At 47.9% G+C, this 10,525-nt stretch overlaps 1 pseudogene; it reads left to right on the top strand.

Moving 5' to 3' along the window:
* The first annotated feature begins 9,827 nt into the window (after window positions 1-9,827).
* LOC119239951 (protein cornichon homolog 4-like) lies at window positions 9,828-10,153 on the top strand (annotated as a pseudogene).
* The last annotated feature ends 372 nt before the right edge of the window (window positions 10,154-10,525 follow it).

Below are 10,525 nucleotides of genomic sequence, written 5' to 3'. Positions count from 1 at the left end.
TAGTGTGAAGACCGTGGTTCTATGGGGCAAAGCCACTTGATGGCCACAGGAAAACACTATCCCGGCTGGAACACAAGGCCGCTGTACAAAGGCTCAGGGTGAAGGACAGGAAGGGTCCGTGGCTTTGGAGGCAGCGGCCATATTTGTTGCTGATAATAATAATGAGCATTCACTGAGGACCTGCCTGAGCTGGGCGGTTCATACTATTTCTTTCTTTCTCACAAGAATCTTATTGCGCAGATGAGGAAATGGGGGCGCTCAGAAAGGTTAATATGTGATCTCATTCTCCCAGCAATGAAGCAGTAGAGCTGGGATTTGAACCTAGTTTACCTGGCATCTTTTCCATCCTGCTACTTTGTTTCTACCAGAGTCTAATCTTCTTGTGCTCGGACACAGCCTGGTAAAATCTCCCTCCTCAGAATCATGTGCTGTTAAAAATGCATTCAATTTGCTAATTAAACCAATTTTATTGAAATAGAGTTGTTAAAACACTGCAAACGTGTTACATAGTAATATATATATATATACTTCTTTATTAACACATTAAACAACAAGATCTAATAACTCTCATAATTTCAAAATACTGATCAATGAAAACAGTATTTTGTGATTAACAGCAAAACCTGCTAGGTGATTTCTGCTGGTAAAGAAGCTACAGGTTCTGATGTTACCTGTATTCTTTATTGAAGCAATATTAAGTTTCAGGTAGTGAGATGTGAAAAAAAAGGCACCCAGACCCCCAGAAGGCGCTCTCTAGGTGCCTAAGGGGATTCTGCTTTAGAGGGAAGGCCACAGCTTGTATGCGGGCTCTGGAGGAAGGAGGTCTGCAGACCACTTCCAGGCTGTGGAGCTCTGTGCCAACTGGGGAAATCTCCAGTGACCCTTTGACCCAGCCCTATCTGGCCTGTCCTTGTGACCTGCCTGGGATATAGGGTTGTGGGATTTAGCAAAAAGAAAAAAAAATTACAGGGGCCTCCTTGGTGGCCTAGGGCTAAGTCTCACCTCTATCACTGCGATAGCCTGTATTCTACAGTCTGTGTTCGATCCCTGGCCAGGGAGCTGACACACATGGCACAGACCTCTCCTGCCTCGCCTGCTCTCCTAGTCTAAGCAGTGTATTGCAGTAGATCCACCTGTTCTGCTCCCCTCTCTATCTCTGGTGAATCCTTTCACTCCCCTCTTCCTGCACCTCTGGCCTATACCCCAGTTCTTTTATGCAAAAATAAATAATTAAAATCTCAAAAAAAAAGAAAAAAATTATAGAAAGCCTAGTTACATCTGATTTATACAGATAAATCATGAATAATTAGTGTAGGTACAACTCATATTTGGGACATACTTATATTATTTTTCTATTACTGTGTGATAAGTTATTGGAAAGTAGCAATTTAAATAGCACAAGTTCATTAATTCACATTTCTGTGGGTCAGAAGTCAGTGTCGCATGCCTCACCTGGGGCCTCTGCTCAGTCCCGGTCCAAAATCAAGGTGTCAGCCAGGCTGCATTCCTTTCCAGAGGTTCTGAGATGAACCCACTTCTCAGCTCATAGTAGTTGTTGGCTCCCTACTTGTGTGGGACTAGGACTGAGGACCCTGTTTCCTTGCTGGCTGATTATTTTGGCCTCACCTAGATCACCTGTCTTCAGCTATACACTGTAACATAACCCCAGGGACAACATCAACACACAAAAGTCACGGGGTCCTCTCAAATGCTGCCTACCATGTGCACCTGAAATGTATTGTGAGAACTGACAGCTGCCAGAGTCACGTGTGTTCTTGGCAGCTCTGCCGGGATTAGACCTGCAGTGGACTTGGCTTCATGATCAGTGTCACCTCTTTTTTTGACCCACCTCAGTCTCCCCTCTGAGAACTCTTTAAATCCACAGGCATGAATTGGGCACCAAATGCCAGGGACCAGGTAAGCACAGGAACCTCTGCCTTTGCAGGGTCCCTATGCGAAGGTTGGCTAAGAAAGGGTCACAGTGCCATTGGCGGGGGCACTGGAGGTGGGGGGGTGTCAGATACCACTGAGAATTGCAGAGGGAAAGGGACTAGCTGCTAGTAGGGTGGAGAAGAGCCTGGGGCATGGGACTTGGTGGGGGAAGGGGAGAAGGGGTGTGTGAGCTGTAATTGGAGCAGCCTTGATGACTCCAGTAGGTAACACCGAGAGGGTGATTTTTTTTTTTTTTTAGAGGGGACCACACAGCCTGGTGGGGAGGGACTCTGGAGCACACTGGGGATAGGGTACCTGATGTTTGGGGTCAGGAAGAAAGGGAGAAGAGGGAGCAAAATACAAGGGTTGGAGGGGATCCCTTGAAGGCTCTATTATTAGCAGAGGGTTGGAGGAGGCCACAGGTCCCAGAGAAAGGCCTCACTTGGGAGCTAGCTGCTCGGAAATGACACAGCTCCTGGGCTCTGCAGCACCTAAGGCTGTGACAGGGCCATTGGGCGGCAGCCTCACAGGATGGATAGAGCTCTGGCCCCATAGCACGGAGTCCTGGGGCTGGCTTTGCCAACTACTCTGAGCCACACTGGGAACCCGTGAGAAAGAGCAAGGAGCCCTTTTGCTGTGAGTGAGTATGTAAGTGGGGTGTATGTGTGTGTGTTAATGTGTGAGTGTGCATGTGAATTTGTGAGAATGCGTATGTATGAGTGTGAGTATACATAGATCACATGGTCTTGCAGGTAAGTCAGAAAGACTGGCTTGGATCCTAAGTGAGAAGGAAGGGCAACAGAAGCCTCTGAGCAGAGCACTGATGTAGCCTGATTTTTGCCTTAAATGACACTTGTAGCTGCTCTGTGGGGGCCACAGGTTAGCTGGAGCTGCCACATCACTGGCCTCTACCCACAAAGATGCACACTGTATGGGGGAGTCAGGCCGTGTGGAGCAGGGGTCAGCGCCAAGCCTTTAAGACAGAAGACAATGCCAGCGGGTGGGGCTATTGCGAGGACCATCTCCTGAAGGGCCTGGCCCAGAACAGGATGAGTGGCTGGTGTTATTTAAATGAAAGTACAAGGGAGCATTGACAGGAGGCTGGAGGTGCATGGCCGACGGGATGATGCTGGAGGATGGGGCCTGGCAACTGCCCAGAAGCAAGAACACTGCAGTGTTTTCTCCACAAAGACGCACAGGATGAGGTCAGCCCCAGGAAGCAGGGGCCAGGGGGAGGAGATGGGCAGGTGCTGCATTAAGCTGGTGGGAAGACCAGATTCTGAAAAGCATGAACATAAATTGTCTGATGGGAGATGACAGGGAGTGGGGAAGGGACTAGATTTGTACGATGGGACGGAGGAGCGTGACAGACTTGCAACCTGGCTCAGTCCTTTCCCATCTGGGGGTGGGGGGATAGCGTGGTGGGATGGGGGGTGGTGAGCCCTCAGCAGGTGTCCCGATGCCCAGATTGCCCCACAGGAGAGGGAGGCCTGTTTTTCCTGAAACCTGATCTTCCAGGCAGCTGCTCCCCTTCAGCCTGAGGGGCCAGGGGAGGTGGTGGAAGGGCTGTTCCTTCCCAAGGTATCATTTCCATGTGCTCTTGGCAGGGTGGCTCTCTGAGGGGCTGAGAATGGGTTGGAAATGGCAGGGCCTCCCCTCATGTTCCAGGAAAGCCCAGAGTGGTGTGATAGGGAACCACCTCCAGTGCATGCAGCCCCCAGTTTTCTCTCCTCCCACCTTTGGGTCTGGCTGAAAGGAGAAAGCCCGGACTCTGAATGTGGGCCTGTGCAGCCTTGTTTGGCTCTGGATGGGTGAGTCCAAGTCTGGACACACCCAGCCCTGAGTGTCCTGGGAGATTGGGGGGGTGGTTATTTTAGTGTTAGTAAAAACTTCATAGAAATCGTGTATTTCCTGCAATAAGACTCCTACTCACCTTTTAGAAAGCACCTGAAATGTCACCCCTCTGGGAAGTCTTTTTCAACCTTATGCCGAAGTCAGGTTCCCAGCAGAAACAGATGGCTCATTCTAACCAGGTAATTGATGAGACCTTAAGAAGGGACTATTAACAAAGACATTAAGGGGTAGGAAGGAGGGGTGGTGAAATAGCTAACAACAGCATCTCAGTCCTCATCAATCCTGGACCTAAAGGCTCAAGGGAAGGGGGCATTTTCTGGACCCCAGTAGTGATAAGAAGGGGCTACCTGACAGGCACTGTGGCATTCTTAGGTGATCACAGCTGGCTGATCCCTGGTGACTGATGGGGGAGGGAAATGACCTCACCCAGCTGGAAGCAAGAGGGCAGAGGAGCCCCATTGATGCAGTTAGGTCTTGGGGTACAGAGTGGGGTGATAATAGGTGCTGAGTGGATCTGAGGGGGCACAGGGAAATTATAGCTCCCTTCCTGTATTAGACTGCTTTGCTGCCATACCAAATACATAGATCAGATGGCTTGATCAATAGGAATCTATTTCTCATAGTTCTGGAGGATGGAAGTCCAAGATCAAGGTGCGGGTCAGCTTGCTGGTGACAGTCTTCCTCCCGGCTTATAGATGGCTGCTTTGTCATTGTGCCCTCACATCACATTGCCTTTCCTTGGTGCAGACTTGGGAGAGAGCGTGAGCTTTCTGATACTTCTTATAGCTTCAATTCCTGCATTTGGTCCTTAACACCTCCCGAGAGTACACTTGGTGTCTCCTGAATGTCCCACTCAAACCTGTGCTTCCTGGAGTAGGATGTTCTCATGTTCTCATGTGATCAGCTGTTTTCTTGTCTGTATCTCCAAAAAGACTTAAATGTCCTTGAGGGCAGGGACTGTGGTTTTTCATATGTGAGCAATAAAATCCATTGGGAAAAATGAATTAAGAGGTTGCTCAGATGAACTAAAAACCGCACACTTCTTTGCTTTGGTTGAAATTCAATCATCTCAGTGTGGCAACAGCCAGTATCTTCTGCAGCAGAACCACCTTCTGATTAGTAAAACACCAGGCAACAAAGTTAATTAGTAATTTAACAGATTCAGTTTGTTTAGTGGAAAAGGATTGTTCCAAACAATTCATGGGTGAGAGTGAGTGTAATAAAAGGAGGCCTTGGTGTTGGAAATCTCTGAAAATATCCCATTAGTCATGATGGTGGGCAGTTCCAGGGATGTTCACATTTCTTGCATAATTATAATAACAGCAAGTCAATGCGTGCTCTTCCCAGACCAACCTGACCCCAAAATGTAATTGGACATTTGGGGAGCAGCCCCTCTGGACCTTTCTTCCTCTCCATCTCTGCAGCCCCTGTGAAGCCCAAGTCACTGATCTATATCACTTTGCCTGGGGGTGGAGCTATACCCACCCTCTTCCTTTCCTATGTGTTAGTTACAAGAACTCAAACTTTGATACCTGACCTGCCTGGTTTAATTCCTGACTCTGCCACTTAGTTGCTGTGTGACTTTGGATGACTTACTTAACTTCTCTGGGCCTCAGTGTAAAACCAGGAAAACTCTTAAGATCAAAAAAGATAGTGTACCTCCAGGCTGGACTGCTGTCCAGCAGCCTCACAAATTTCACCATTTTCCATTCCTGGCCACAGCCACTTTCTTTTCTGTGTGGGGTCACAATGGATTAGGCCTTTCCTCCATCACCACCTCAAAATGACTTCTTAAGTTCTCTTAGAACACAATCTGGATTCCTTATGGAGCTGCAGAGGCCCTGACCCTCTCACAGCTGCTCTTCCACTCTCCACGGGGACTGTTTTCCGTCCCTTGTCCCCCATTATACTTCAGATCTCAGGTTAAATGTCATTTACTCAGTGGCAACTTCCTGGGGCCCTAAGGCCTAGACTTCCCCATCTTTGCAATGGGGGAAACTTTGCTGCAACTTACAGTGTGATGGGCCCTTATCTGCCTGTCTGTCCACTCACTGCCCATTTCTCTTTGGAAGAGCAGCGACCTTGACTGCTGTCTCCCCTGCTGAGGCCTCAGGGGTCTGCTTCTTCTCAATGCATATTTGTTGAATGAATAACAAAGTAAAAGGTCTTTCCTGGAATACCAACAGGCTTGCTGGGGAGACAAAGACTGACATATAAAACTATTCAGAGCAACACAGGATAATTTGTGTATAGCTGTCTCCAGATAGTTTGGCCCTCACTCTTGGGGCTTTAGGAATTCAGAGAAAGGAGGAAAGGGTATTAATGATCCTGATGACTCTGCTTGAGGCCACTCACTTGAGGGGGAAGGGAAGAGAGCAGGAAAAGTAACATTTGTCACATATCTCAACATGCCATCCACCTCTCACACAGGAGCTTTTTTAATTGCCAGGGTTTTCCCAGTTTCACAAATGAGGAAAGTGAGGCCCAGACAAGTTAAATAAGTCATCCAAAGTCACACAGCAAGAAAAGTGGCAGAGCCAGGATTCAAAACAGGCAGATCAGATGTTCAAATTTGCATTCTTGGGAGAGGAAAAGGGTGAAAAGATTTCACTCCCAGGAGAAGGGTCAGTGGCTTAAATGGGGCTTATGACATAAATGCATCTGTCTCTGAAAGCTTGGCTTGTCCTGAAACCGAAATGCCACCTAGGAACATGCTATGTGGTTCTGAGCTGTCCAATGACTATTGGGACATTTGGACCCCCTGGAGCAGCTGCATGTCCTTGGAGATGGTGGGAAATTGGACAAGCCCTGGAATGAAGGTCTGGGCACTGCTCCCAGCATCTGATCTTGGAAGGAGGCAGCAGAAAATTGTGGTTTGGGAGTCTTCCCTTCCTGAAATAAGACCCACTGCAGCCTGCCATCGGGGTACAGGTAAGGAACTAGGTGGTATGGGGTGTGTAGCTCTGTCTTGGTGGGGTGGGGGAGGGCCCTGGAGGGGGGTCATTCCTGCCAGGCTGACCTCAGCTGGGTAATGTGATCAGCCTGTCATGGTTCTGAGCTCTGATTTGGGAAGAACAAAGAGGCCAGGCCCCTCTGCCTCCTCTAGCCCAGGAATGCAGCTGGGGCCAGGCCATGACCAATCGGGAATGCAGGTTGAGAGCGAGGCGAATGCAGTTTGTACAGCCAGGCTTTCATGCATTGATGGGAGCGGGGCTGACAAAGCTGGGCTGACATGCCCCCCACCCCCCCAGCTTCCAGCTTTGATATCCCAGCCCCGCCTTAGGGGAGCCGCACATCCCCAAGCTGTCTGCCCCCAACTGCCCCCTGTGGCCCTTGAGGTGGTGGTGGGGTGGGGAGTGTCCAAATCTAGCCCCCTCCGTTCCCCTCAGTGTTCCCAGGTGGAAGCATCTCCTGGTCTGGCTCAGGAAATCTGAGAAACAGGTGGGGGAAAGAGGGAGCTTCCGCTGAGAATCTTGCCTGATTCTAGGGCTGGGGAGAGAGGAAGGACAGATGGACAGATATCCCAGGGAGAGGCTGCCAGGCCTCAGGAGGCCCCTGCTCCAAACAGGTCACAGAAATCTCTTGAGACCACCCCCCATCAAGAGAATAAACAATGCTGGAGCTGGGAGGGTCTCACTCCTGGTTGGAAACTGCATGCTTTTTACATTCCAAAGTACCTCTCCTCCCCCACTCTGACCCAGCCCCAATATCCAGTCCTACTGGCCACTTCTATCAGTGTGGGGTCCTCAGGGCCTGCCCTTCTCTGCCCTCGCAATTATCCACCGCTCCCTCCCCTCCTGCCTCTTTCTTTCCCCCTGAGCTTCCTCTTCCTGGGTGTTAATCTAGCGGCACTTGTCCATTTACAATGCACACTTACATGCACGAAATCATTTGATCCTTAGAAGAACCCTATGAAGTGGGCAATCCTCATTTTATGCAGGAAGGAAGGGAAAAGGAGTTGAGGTCTATGGAGGCGAGGAGTTGAGTGGTGTTGGGTGGCGTGCTCACATGAACGTCGCAGCTGCCTCAAATGATGGCTGGATGGACATAGGGAGGATATCAGAGAGCCTGGAGGGATAGTAGTCCATGATGGGGGGGCCAGGACCTTGGAAACTTTCCACCCCTGTGCTGGGACATTGGCGGTATTTCATAAATGTTTGTTGAATAATGGAATGTGTCCACCGTTCTCCTGCTTTATCTCTCCTGCTCTCATGTTTGCTGTCATGAAAGACCTGAGAGCTATGCTGAGATATGTGGAATGCAGAGAAATGAAACAAAGGTTCAGAAGTGAGGCTGCCAGTGGGGGAGTGAGAAGGGGAGAGCAACGAGGGGCGAGGCCCAGTGGGCTGTGGTGAAGGACTCTGGGAGCTTTGGTGGTGGATGTGGTGTGGTAACGAACATCTGAAGGAGTGTGCTCCTATAGCTCTAAATCACATATACACTGTTGTAAACCCATGTTACCTCAATACAAAATAAATAAATAAAAATATAAAAAGTGCCCTGAGATATTGTGTGATAGCTTTCAAAGGAGACCTCCCAAAGAAGTTAGTTCATGCAGTACAGATGCAATTTCAGCGAGAAGATACTCCAGTGAGAAGAAGAAAGGGCTTTCCTAGAGAGATCCCTGATCTTCCAGGGCTCAGAAGCTCCAGCTCTCAGACTTTGATGGAGTAGAAAGTAAGGGTGGGAGGAGCCCTGGCTTCCCCTGCAAACTGCTGCCCCAGAATCAGAGAATGTTAGAAGCCAAGGAAAGAACCTAGTTCTTTGGTTAAAAAATGAGAAAGTCTCCTTTAACTCTGCGGCTCTATGTTGATTTCCTTCTCTCATGCCATCTGACAGCTCCTGGGTTTTTGTCATCCTTGCCTCCTAACTGGAAAGATAATAAGGCCTCTCTCTCCTGGGTCCAGGTGGAAGATCCTGGGAAGGGACTCTGCTGTGATTCAGCTTGCAGTCTGCTCGCCACCCTAGGACCCCATGGCAGCCCTGGAAACAGGGTGGTGGGGACACAAGTGGCCTCCAAACCAGCACATATATACACTACAGATTCAAGGGTGCAGAGGATGAGATGGTCCCCAAGATGAGGAGTATCCCAGGCATTATTACCATTGTTTGAATCTTTTTTTTTAAAGGTTTTTTTTTAAGTTTTATTTGTTTATGCATTCAAGAGCTGGGGTGTGGGCCAGAGGTGCGGGAAGCGGGGGAGGTGAGAGGATTCACCAAAGAGAGTGGGCAGAAAAACAGGCAGATTGACTGAAACACACTGCTGAGGGGAACAGCGGTGAGACAGGAGAGATTTGCTGTGCCATGTGAGTTATTTCCTTGGCTGGGGATTGAACTCAGGCTTTAGGGGTGATAGCGCTGAGACTTAACCCCTCACCATGTGAATCTTGAGCTGAGCTATCAACCCAATTGAGTGTGTTACAAAGAAAGTTCATCACAGTATTTTTGGAATAATGAAATCTTAGAGACAACCTACCTGCTTATCATTAGGAAAGCAGGTAGATAAATCATGGCACCTTTTATGGAATCCTATGCAGCTGCTATAAAGATTGAAGTAGAAATATACAACTCTAGATGAAGAATATGCACAATTTATTGAGTAAAAAAAACCTATTTTAGAACAGTCAGTAGCATATACATCACATTTGTAAAACAAAGCAAAAACCCACGTAATTATATATTGAGGTATTTAAAGTTCAGCTTGAAAAGATTTGAAAGTCTACACACAAAACCGTTAATGGGATGACTTTAGATATTTACATATTAATTTTTTTCTTACCAAAGGCATATATTGATTTTGTACTGAAAACGAATAGAAATGAGTCTGGCAGGAGGGTGGCGGCAGTGTGTGTGTGTGTGTGTGTGTGTGTGTGTGTGTGGTGGGGGGGTTCTGTCTGTCTCCCCACTGTTGCATGCTCGTCTTCCTCTCGGTGTCCTCCGTGATTACTTGGCCTGATTTAGAATGTGGTTACATTCATGCCAGATCATGTTGCTTGAAATTAAACAAGTGGGTAGTTCCAGAACTGGTTGGCCACACCATTGTTACTGTATGAATGCTCCTTTCATTGCACTGGTTCATCTTCCTTCTCAACTTGCCTGTTGCCACTTGAACTATATCTCAGCTCATCATGGTGCCTCATGGTGACATGGGCTTGTTTGATCCGACAGAAATATACAGCTGAGGACAGTCGAAGTTACACACCGAAGAAGCTCTGATCAACCTTGGTTTCTGCTTGCTCAGTCTCTTCACTTATCTTTATAGCATGATTTTAGTTTTAACAAATGACTGAAGTTGTGATTGAAGTCAATCGACACTCCAGTGCACAGTTGAAGATCCAAAAGCTGCTCAAATCTCTCCAAGGACATAGAAGCGTATTTTTTTTTTTCCTCTGGAAACAGAAAACTACTTTCATTATTTTTTTTACCATATAAACTATTTTTAAAAATTTATTAAAATGAAATATTCCAGATGGAAGCAAAAAGGCCCAATACATTCTGTAATTAAGAAGTATGCAACACAAAAGAATTAAATAACTTACACAAGATCACACTCAGGACAATAAGTGGGATTTCTAATCTTGATCCTTGAAATGCCTGGGAGATGGCCTTTAAGGGTCTGTCCAGTTCAGCTGCAGGGACAGGAGCATGGGAAGCATACAGGAGGGATTCAGGCCAGATGGTGTCCAATAGCCTGAAACCGAGGTGTGGAGTGGGTGGCACTTTATTCTGTATCTTGCCC

The sequence above is a fragment of the Talpa occidentalis genome, unplaced genomic scaffold (genome assembly GCF_014898055.3).
Source record: "Talpa occidentalis isolate TD23 unplaced genomic scaffold, MPIMG_talOcc4v2.1 talOcc4.12, whole genome shotgun sequence".
Lineage (NCBI taxonomy): Eukaryota > Metazoa > Chordata > Mammalia > Eulipotyphla > Talpidae > Talpa > Talpa occidentalis.
Note: the sequence above shows the minus strand (reverse complement) of the source record. Positions and strands in the feature narration are given on the sequence as shown.